Source organism: Doryrhamphus excisus, linkage group LG5 (assembly GCF_037039965.1).
Source record: "Doryrhamphus excisus strain RoL-2023G ecotype Guam linkage group LG5, RoL_Dexc_Guam_v1.1, whole genome shotgun sequence".
Taxonomy (NCBI): Eukaryota; Metazoa; Chordata; class Actinopteri; order Syngnathiformes; family Syngnathidae; genus Doryrhamphus; species Doryrhamphus excisus.
The window spans coordinates 19,807,308-19,818,126 of NC_136361.1; positions in this window are offsets into that span (position 1 = coordinate 19,807,308).

A 10,819-nucleotide genomic window follows, 5' to 3' on the forward strand; every position below is an offset into this window, starting at 1 on the left:
TGTGTTGCTATCATTACATTGTGTTATAATGTATTTACTGTATATATTGTTGAAATGTTCATATAAATACTGTAAATTTGTTGATTAAAATGTTTTAAAATATCTGTCTTGCTTTATAGTATTTATGTAATTTTACAACATTAAATAAATCACATTGTTTAAAAAGTAGGAATGCACTCAGAGATTGCAGACCTCCACCGAGCACCATTGAGTTCTCACCATAATGTGATTTTTGGGATAGTCCGGTAAATATTATTCCTACATTTACGTTATCAACATATTTAGAATCCTTGACCATGAAAACATACAATGAAAGGGCTTGAATGACTTCAAGAATGCTAACAGGCTGCTGTTAGCATGCTAACACCTAAATTAATAGTGCTTGAAAGAGCCTACCTCTTAAAATGTTGGTATAATTAAGTTAGCATGCTAACATTAGCATGTTAACGCCACGCATGATACTGGTAAGTGTCTGCTTCAGTTTATATTCATGACAATGACTAAAAATGCTACTATGCCGATGTTAGCAGGCTAACAATCCCAGCATGCTAACATGCTAACACAATATACTGTGAAGGCCAAATGTCCCAAACAAGTGCTTTGACCATATTTGTGTGTGGTCTTATAAAGTTAAATCTTTAAAAAAAAAAAAAAATACACCAAAACTCAATTCCTCAACTCTTTTGACCAAGAAGATGGCAAGACGAAAGATACACGTCATGGTGCAAAACCATGCAGCACCAGCAGTCGCATTAATGGTAAGAAGTATTTCAATTGTTCTATTTTAAAGTATGTGGCTTTTAATGGTTCTTTTAGCCCGAAAAGGTTCCCGACCCCTGGTCTAAGTTCCTATGTGTGTGTACATCTCTATTGTACATCCACAGCAGGCCTTTTGTTGGGGTTCTTTGTGTTTTTCTGGAGTCTAGACAGCTGATACATTTGTAATTAATCCTTTAACTAAACCACACATTAATCAGGGGTCCCAGCAGGACCTAAAGAAGGAAAAAAATCCCACTTTTCTGACGCTTTGTTTTTTCGCCTGTTTTTCAGGTCCGCAGCTGTCGATTTTTTGCCTTTGTTTGAGTTGTTCAAATGACACCTTCCTGGTCCGGGAAGTGGACAAAACCCGCCACACATTAATCAGGGGTCCCGGCAGGACCTAAAGAAGGCAAAAAATCCAACTTTTCTGACGCTTCGTTTTTTGCCCGTTTTTCAGGTTCGCGGCTGTCGATTTTTCACCTTTATTTGAGTTGTTTAAATGACACCTTCCTGGTCCGGGAAGTGGACAAAACCCACCACACATTAATCAGGGGTCCCGGCAGGACCTAAAGAAGGCAAGAAATCCCACTTTTCTGACGCTTCGTTTTTTTCCCGTTTTTCAGGTCCGCGGCTGTCGATTTTTCGCCTTTTTTTAAAGTTGTTTAAATGACACCTTCCTGGTCCGGGAAGTGGACAAAACCCACCACACATTAATCAGGTGTCCCGGCAGGACCTAAGGAAGGCAAAAAATCCCACTTTTCTGACGCTTCGTTTTTTGCCCGTTTTTCAGGTCCGCGGCTGGCGATTTTCTGCCTTTGTTTGAGTTGTTCAAATGACACCTTCCTGGTCCGGGAAGTGGACAAAACCAACCACACAATAATCAGGGGTCCCGGTAGGACCTAAAGAAGGCAAAAAATCCCACTTTTCTGACGCTTAGTTTTTTGCCCGTTTTTCAGGTCCGCGGCTGTCGATTTTTCGCCTTTTTTTGAGTTGTTCAAATGACACCTTCCTGGTCCGGGAAGTTGACAAAACCCACCACACATTAATCAGGGGTCCCGGCAGGACCTAAAGAAGGCAAAAAATCCCAATTTTCTGACGCTTCGTTTTTTGCCCGTTTTTCAGGTCCGCGGCTGTCGATTTTTCGCCTTTTTTAAAAGTTGTTTAAATGACACCTTCCTGGTCCGGGAAGTGGACAAAACCCACCACACATTAATCAGGGGTCCCGGCAGGACCTAAAGAAGGCAAAAAATCCCACTTTTCTGACGCTTCGTTTTTTGCCCGTTTTTCAGGTCCGCTGCTGGCGATTTTCTGCCTTTGTTTGAGTTGTTCAAATGACACCTTCCTGGTCCGGGAAGTGGACAAAACCAACCACACATTAATCAGGGGTCCCGGTAGGACCTAAAGAAGGCAAAAAATCCCACTTTTCTGACGCTTCGTTTTTTGCCCGTTTTTCAGGTCCGCGGCTGTCGATTTTTCGCCTTTTTTAAAGTTGTTTAAATGACACCCTCCTGGTCCGGGAAGTGGACAAAACCCACCACACATTAATCAGGGGTCCCGGCAGGACCGAAAGAAGGCAAAAAATCCCACTTTTCTGACGCTTCGTTTTTTGCCCGTTTGTCAGGTCCGCGGCTGTCGATTTTTCGCCTTTTTTTTTAGGTTGTTTAAATGACACCTTCCTGGTCCGGGAAGTGGACAAAACCCACCACACATTCATCAGGGGTCCCGGCAGGACCTAAAGAAGGCAAAAAATCCCACTTTTCTGACGCTTCGTTTTTTGCCTGTTTTTCAGGTCCGCGGCTGTCGATTTTTCGCCCTTTTTTAAAGTTGTTTAAATGACACCTTCCTGGTCCGGGAAGTGGACAAAACCCACCACACATTAATCAGGGGTCCCGGTAGGACCTAAAGAAGGCAAAAAACCCCACTTTTCTGACGCTTCGTTTTTTGCCCGTTTTTCAGGTCCGCGGCTGTCGATTTTTCGCATTTATTTGAGTTGTTTAAATGACACCTTCCTGGTCCGGGAAGTGGACAAAACCCACCACACATTAATCAGGGGTCCCGGTAGGACCTAAAGAAGGCAAAAAATCCCACGTTTCTGACGCTTCGTTTTTTGCCCGTTTTTCAGGTCCGCGGCTGTCGATTTTTCGCCTTTTTTAAAGTTGTTTAAATGACACCTTCCTGGTCCGGGAAGTGGACAAAACCCACCACACATTAATCAGGGGTCCCGGCAGGACCTAAAGAAGGCAAAAAATCCCACTTTTCTAAAGCTTTGTTTTTTGCCCATTTTTCAGGTCCACGGCTGTCGATTTTTTGCCTTTTTTTAAAGTTGTTTAAATGACACCCTCCTGGTCCGGGAAGTGGACAAAACCCACCACACATTAATCAGGGGTCCCGGTAGGACCTAAAGAAGGCAAAAAATCCCACTTTTCTGACGCTTCGTTTTTTGCCCGTTTTTCAGGTCCGCGGCTGTCGATTTTTCGCATTTATTTGAGTTGTTTAAATGACACCTTCCTGGTCCGGGAAGTGGACAAAACCCACCACACATTAATCAGGGGTCCCGGCAGGACCTAAAGAAGGCAAAAAATCCCACTTTTCTGACGCTTCGTTTTTTGCCCGTTTTTCAGGTCCGCGGCTGTCGATTTTTCGCCTTTTTTTAAAGTTGTTTAAATGACACCTTCCTGGTTCGGGAAGTGGACAAAACCCACCACACATTAATCAGGGGTCCCGGCAGGACCTAAAGAAGGCAAAAAATCCCACTTTTCTGACGCTTCGTTTTTTGCCCGTTTTTCAGGTCCGCGGCTGTCGATTTTTCGCCTTTTTTTAAAGTTGTTTAAATGACACCTTCCTGGTCCGGGAAGTGGACAAAACCCACCACACATTAATCAGGGGTCCCGGCAGGACCTAAAGAAGGCAAAAAATCCCACTTTTCTGACGCTTTGTTTTTTGCCCGTTTTTCAGGTCCGCGGCTGTCGATTTTTCGCCTTTTTTTGAGTTGTTCAAATGACACCTTCCTGGTCCGGGAAGTGGACAAAACCCACCACACATTAATCAGGGGTCCCGGCAGGACCTAAAGAAGGGAAAAAATCCCACTTTTCTGACGCTTCGTTTTTTGCCCATTTTTCAGGTCCACGGCTGTCGATTTTTTTCGCCGTTTTTTAAAGTTGTTTAAATGACACCTTCCTGGTCCGGGAAGTGGACAAAACCCACCACACATTAATCAGGGGTCCCAGCAGAACCTAAAGAAGGCAAAAAATCCCACTTTTCTGACGCTTTGTTTTTTGCCCGTTTTTCAGGTCCGCGGCTGTCGATTTTTCGCCTTTTTTTGAGTTGTTCAAATGACACCTTCCTGGTCCGGGAAGTGGACAAAACCCACCACACATTAATCAGGGGTCCCGGCAGGACCTAAAGAAGGCAAAAAATCCCACTTTTCTGACGCTTCGTTTTTTGCCCGTTTTTCAGGTCCGCGGCTGTTGATTTTTCGCCTTTTTTTGAGTTGTTCAAATGACACCTTCCTGGTCCGGGAAGTGGACAAAACCCACCACACATTAATCAGGGGTCCCGGTAGGACCTAAAAAAGGCAAAAAATCCCACTTTTCTGACGCTTCGTTTTTTGCCCGTTTTTCAGGTCCGCGGCTGTCGATTTTTCGCCTTTTTTTAAAGTTGTTTAAATGACACCTTCCTGGTCCGGGAAGTGGACAAAACCCACCACACATTAATCAGGGGTCCCGGCAGGACCTAAAGAAGGCAAAAAATCCCACTTTTCTGACGCTTCGTTTTTTGCCCGTTTTTAGGGTCCGCGGCTGTCGATTTTTCGCCTTTTTTTTAAAGTTGTTTAAATGACACCTTCCTGGTCCGGGAAGTGGACAAAACCCACCACACATTAATCAGGGGTCCCGGCAGGACCTAAAGAAGGCAAAAAATCCCACTTTTCTGACGCTTCGTTTTTTTGCCCGTTTTTCAGGTCCGCGGCTGTCGATTTTTCGCCTTTTTTTGAGTTGTTCAAATGACACCTTCCTGGTCCGGGAACTTGACAAAACCCACCACACATTAATCAGGGGTCCCGGCAGGACCTAAAGAAGGCAAAAAATCCCACTTTTCTGACGCTTCGTTTTTTGCCCGTTTTTCAGGTCCGCAGCTGTCGATTTTTCGCCTTTTTTTAAAGTTGTTTAAATGACACCTTCCTGGTCCGGGAAGTGGACAAAACCCACCACACATTAATCAGGGGTCCCGGTAGGACCTAAAGAAGGCAAAAAATCCCACTTTTCTGACGCTTCGTTTTTTGCCCGTTTTTCAGGTCCGCGGCTGTCGATTTTTCGCCCTTTTTTAAAAGTTGTTTAAATGACACCTTCCTGGTCCGGGAAGTGGACAAAACCCACCACACATTAATCAGGGGTCCCGGCAGGACCTAAAGGCGGCAAAAAATCCCACTTTTCTGACGCTTCGTTTTTTGCCCGTTTTTCAGGTCCGCGGCTGTCGATTTTTCGCCTTTTTTTTAGGTTGTTTAAATGACACCTTCCTGGTCCGGGAAGTGGACAAAACCCACCACACATTAATCAGGGGTCCCGGCAGGACCTAAAGAAGGCAAAAAATCCCACTTTTCTGACGCTTCGTTTTTTGCCCGTTTTTCAGGTCCGCGGCTGTCGATTTTTCGCCTTTTTTTAAAGTTGTTTAAATGACACCTTCCTGGTCCGGGAAGTGGACAAAACCCACCACACATTAATCAGGGGTCCCGGCAGGACCTAAAGAAGGCAAAAAATCCCACTTTTCTGACGCTTCGTTTTTTGCCCGTTTTTCAGGTCCGCGGCTGTCGATTTTTCGCCTTTTTTTAAAGTTGTTTAAATGACACCTTACTGGTCCGGGAAGTGGACAAAACCCACCACACATTAATCAGGGGTCCCGGCAGGACCTAAAGAAGGCAAAAAATCCCACTTTTCTGACGCTTCGTTTTTTGCCCGTTTTTCAGGTCCGCGGCTGTCAATTTTTTGCCATTTTTAAAGTTGTTCAAATGACACCTTCCTGGTCCGGGAAGTGGACAAAACCCACCACACATTAATCAGGGGTCCCGGCAGGACCTAAAGAAGGCAAAAAATCCCACTTTTCTGACGCTTCGTTTTTTGCCCGTTTTTCAGGTCCGCGGCTGTCGATTTTTTGCCTTTTTTTTTAAGTTGTTTAAATGATACCTTCCTGGTCCGGGAAGTGGACAAAACCCACCACACATTAATCAGGGGTCCCGGCAGGACCTAAAGAAGGCAAAAAATCCCACTTTTCTGACGCTTCGTTTTTTGCCCGTTTTTCAGGTCCGCGGCTGTCGATTTTTCGCCTTTTTTTGAGTTGTTCAAATGACACCTTCCTGGTCCGGGAACTTGACAAAACCCACCACACATTAATCAGGGGTCCCGGCAGGACCTAAAGAAGGCAAAAAATCCCACTTTTCTGACGCTTCGTTTTTTGCCCGTTTTTCAGGTCCGCAGCTGTCGATTTTTCGCCTTTTTTTAAAGTTGTTTAAATGACACCTTCCTGGTCCGGGAAGTGGACAAAACCCACCACACATTAATCAGGGGTCCCGGTAGGACCTAAAGAAGGCAAAAAATCCCACTTTTCTGACGCTTCGTTTTTTGCCCGTTTTTCAGGTCCGCGGCTGTCGATTTTTCGCCCTTTTTTAAAAGTTGTTTAAATGACACCTTCCTGGTCCGGGAAGTGGACAAAACCCACCACACATTAATCAGGGGTCCCGGCAGGACCTAAAGAAGGCAAAAAATCCCACTTTTCTGACGCTTCGTTTTTTGCCCGTTTTTCAGGTCCGCGGCTGTCGATTTTTCGCCTTTTTTTAAAGTTGTTTAAATGACACCTTACTGGTCCGGCAAGTGGACAAAACCCACCACACATTAATCAGGGGTCCCGGCAGGACCTAAAGAAGGCAAAAAATCCCACTTTTCTGACGCTTCGTTTTTTGCCCGTTTTTCAGGTCCGCGGCTGTCAATTTTTTGCCATTTTTAAAGTTGTTTAAATGACACCTTCCTGGTCCGGGAAGTGGACAAAACCCACCACACATTAATCAGGGGTCCCGGCAGGACCTAAAGGCGGCAAAAAATCCCACTTTTCTGACGCTTCGTTTTTTGCCCGTTTTTCAGGTCCGCGGCTGTCGATTTTTCGCCTTTTTTAAAAGTTGTTTAAATGACACCTTTCTGGTTTGGGAAGTGGACAAAACCCACCACACATTAATCAGGGGTCCCGGCAGGACCTAAAGAAGGCAAAAAATCCCACTTTTCTGACGCTTCGTTTTTTGCCCGTTTTTAGGGTCCGCGGCTGTCGATTTTTCGCCTTTTTTTTAAAGTTGTTTAAATGACACCTTCCTGGTCCGGGAAGTGGACAAAACCCACCACACATTAATCAGGGGTCCCGGCAGGACCTAAAGAAGGCAAAAAATCCCACTTTTCTGACGCTTCGTTTTTTTGCCCGTTTTTCAGGTCCGCGGCTGTCGATTTTTCGCCTTTTTTTGAGTTGTTCAAATGACACCTTCCTGGTCCGGGAACTTGACAAAACCCACCACACATTAATCAGGGGTCCCGGCAGGACCTAAAGAAGGCAAAAAATCCCACTTTTCTGACGCTTCGTTTTTTGCCCGTTTTTCAGGTCCGCGGCTGTCAATTTTTTGCCATTTTTAAAGTTGTTTAAATGACACCTTCCTGGTCCGGGAAGTGGACAAAACCCACCACACATTAATCAGGGGTCCCGGCAGGACCTAAAGGCGGCAAAAAATCCCACTTTTCTGACGCTTCGTTTTTTGCCCGTTTTTCAGGTCCGCGGCTGTCGATTTTTCGCCTTTTTTAAAAGTTGTTTAAATGACACCTTTCTGGTTTGGGAAGTGGACAAAACCCACCACACATTAATCAGGGGTCCCGGCAGGACCTAAAGAAGGCAAAAAATCCCACTTTTCTGACGCTTCGTTTTTTGCCCGTTTTTAGGGTCCGCGGCTGTCGATTTTTCGCCTTTTTTTTAAAGTTGTTTAAATGACACCTTCCTGGTCCGGGAAGTGGACAAAACCCACCACACATTAATCAGGGGTCCCGGCAGGACCTAAAGAAGGCAAAAAATCCCACTTTTCTGACGCTTCGTTTTTTTGCCCGTTTTTCAGGTCCGCGGCTGTCGATTTTTCGCCTTTTTTTGAGTTGTTCAAATGACACCTTCCTGGTCCGGGAACTTGACAAAACCCACCACACATTAATCAGGGGTCCCGGCAGGACCTAAAGAAGGCAAAAAATCCCACTTTTCTGACGCTTCGTTTTTTGCCCGTTTTTCAGGTCCGCAGCTGTCGATTTTTCGCCTTTTTTTAAAGTTGTTTAAATGACACCTTCCTGGTCCGGGAAGTGGACAAAACCCACCACACATTAATCAGGGGTCCCGGTAGGACCTAAAGAAGGCAAAAAATCCCACTTTTCTGACGCTTCGTTTTTTGCCCGTTTTTCAGGTCCGCGGCTGTCGATTTTTCGCCCTTTTTTAAAAGTTGTTTAAATGACACCTTCCTGGTCCGGGAAGTGGACAAAACCCACCACACATTAATCAGGGGTCCCGGCAGGACCTAAAGGCGGCAAAAAATCCCACTTTTCTGACGCTTCGTTTTTTGCCCGTTTTTCAGGTCCGCGGCTGTCGATTTTTCGCCTTTTTTTTAGGTTGTTTAAATGACACCTTCCTGGTCCGGGAAGTGGACAAAACCCACCACACATTAATCAGGGGTCCCGGCAGGACCTAAAGAAGGCAAAAAATCCCACTTTTCTGACGCTTCGTTTTTTGCCCGTTTTTCAGGTCCGCGGCTGTCGATTTTTCGCCTTTTTTTAAAGTTGTTTAAATGACACCTTCCTGGTCCGGGAAGTGGACAAAACCCACCACACATTAATCAGGGGTCCCGGCAGGACCTAAAGAAGGCAAAAAATCCCACTTTTCTGACGCTTCGTTTTTTGCCCGTTTTTCAGGTCCGCGGCTGTCGATTTTTCGCCTTTTTTTAAAGTTGTTTAAATGACACCTTACTGGTCCGGGAAGTGGACAAAACCCACCACACATTAATCAGGGGTCCCGGCAGGACCTAAAGAAGGCAAAAAATCCCACTTTTCTGACGCTTCGTTTTTTGCCCGTTTTTCAGGTCCGCGGCTGTCAATTTTTTGCCATTTTTAAAGTTGTTCAAATGACACCTTCCTGGTCCGGGAAGTGGACAAAACCCACCACACATTAATCAGGGGTCCCGGCAGGACCTAAAGAAGGCAAAAAATCCCACTTTTCTGACGCTTCGTTTTTTGCCCGTTTTTCAGGTCCGCGGCTGTCGATTTTTTGCCTTTTTTTTTAAGTTGTTTAAATGATACCTTCCTGGTCCGGGAAGTGGACAAAACCCACCACACATTAATCAGGGGTCCCGGCAGGACCTAAAGAAGGCAAAAAATCCCACTTTTCTGACGCTTCGTTTTTTGCCCGTTTTTCAGGTCCGCGGCTGTCGATTTTTCGCCTTTTTTTGAGTTGTTCAAATGACACCTTCCTGGTCCGGGAACTTGACAAAACCCACCACACATTAATCAGGGGTCCCGGCAGGACCTAAAGAAGGCAAAAAATCCCACTTTTCTGACGCTTCGTTTTTTGCCCGTTTTTCAGGTCCGCAGCTGTCGATTTTTCGCCTTTTTTTAAAGTTGTTTAAATGACACCTTCCTGGTCCGGGAAGTGGACAAAACCCACCACACATTAATCAGGGGTCCCGGTAGGACCTAAAGAAGGCAAAAAATCCCACTTTTCTGACGCTTCGTTTTTTGCCCGTTTTTCAGGTCCGCGGCTGTCGATTTTTCGCCCTTTTTTAAAAGTTGTTTAAATGACACCTTCCTGGTCCGGGAAGTGGACAAAACCCACCACACATTAATCAGGGGTCCCGGCAGGACCTAAAGAAGGCAAAAAATCCCACTTTTCTGACGCTTCGTTTTTTGCCCGTTTTTCAGGTCCGCGGCTGTCGATTTTTCGCCTTTTTTTAAAGTTGTTTAAATGACACCTTACTGGTCCGGCAAGTGGACAAAACCCACCACACATTAATCAGGGGTCCCGGCAGGACCTAAAGAAGGCAAAAAATCCCACTTTTCTGACGCTTCGTTTTTTGCCCGTTTTTCAGGTCCGCGGCTGTCAATTTTTTGCCATTTTTAAAGTTGTTTAAATGACACCTTCCTGGTCCGGGAAGTGGACAAAACCCACCACACATTAATCAGGGGTCCCGGCAGGACCTAAAGGCGGCAAAAAATCCCACTTTTCTGACGCTTCGTTTTTTGCCCGTTTTTCAGGTCCGCGGCTGTCGATTTTTCGCCTTTTTTAAAAGTTGTTTAAATGACACCTTTCTGGTTTGGGAAGTGGACAAAACCCACCACACATTAATCAGGGGTCCCGGCAGGACCTAAAGAAGGCAAAAAATCCCACTTTTCTGACGCTTCGTTTTTTGCCCGTTTTTCAGGTCCGCGGCTGTCGATTTTTTGCCATTTTTAAAGTTGTTTAAATGACACCTTCCTGGTCCGGGAAGTGGACAAAACCCACCACACATTAATCAGGGGTCCCGGCAGGACCTAAAGAAGGCCAAAATTCCCACTTTTCTGACGCTTCGTTTGTTGCCCGTTTTTCAGGTCCGCGGCTGTCGATTTTTTGCCTTTTTTTAAAGTTGTTTAAATGACACCTTCCTGGTCCGGGAAGTGGACAAAACCCACCACACATTAATCAGGGGTCCCGGCAGGACCTAAAGAAGGCAAAAAATCCCACTTTTCTGACGCTTCGTTTTTTGCCCGTTTTTCAGGTCCGCGGCTGTCGATTTTTCGCCTTTTTTTAAAGTTGTTTAAATGACACCTTCCTGGTCCGGGAAGTGGACAAAACCCACCACACATTAATCAGGGGTCCCGGCAGGACCTAAAGGCGGCAAAAAATCCCACTTTTCTGACGCTTCGTTTTTTGCCCGTTTTTCAGGTCCGCGGCTGTCGATTTTTCGCCTTTTTTTTAGGTTGTTTAAATGACACCTTCCTGGTCCAGGAAGTGGACAAAACCCACCACACATTAA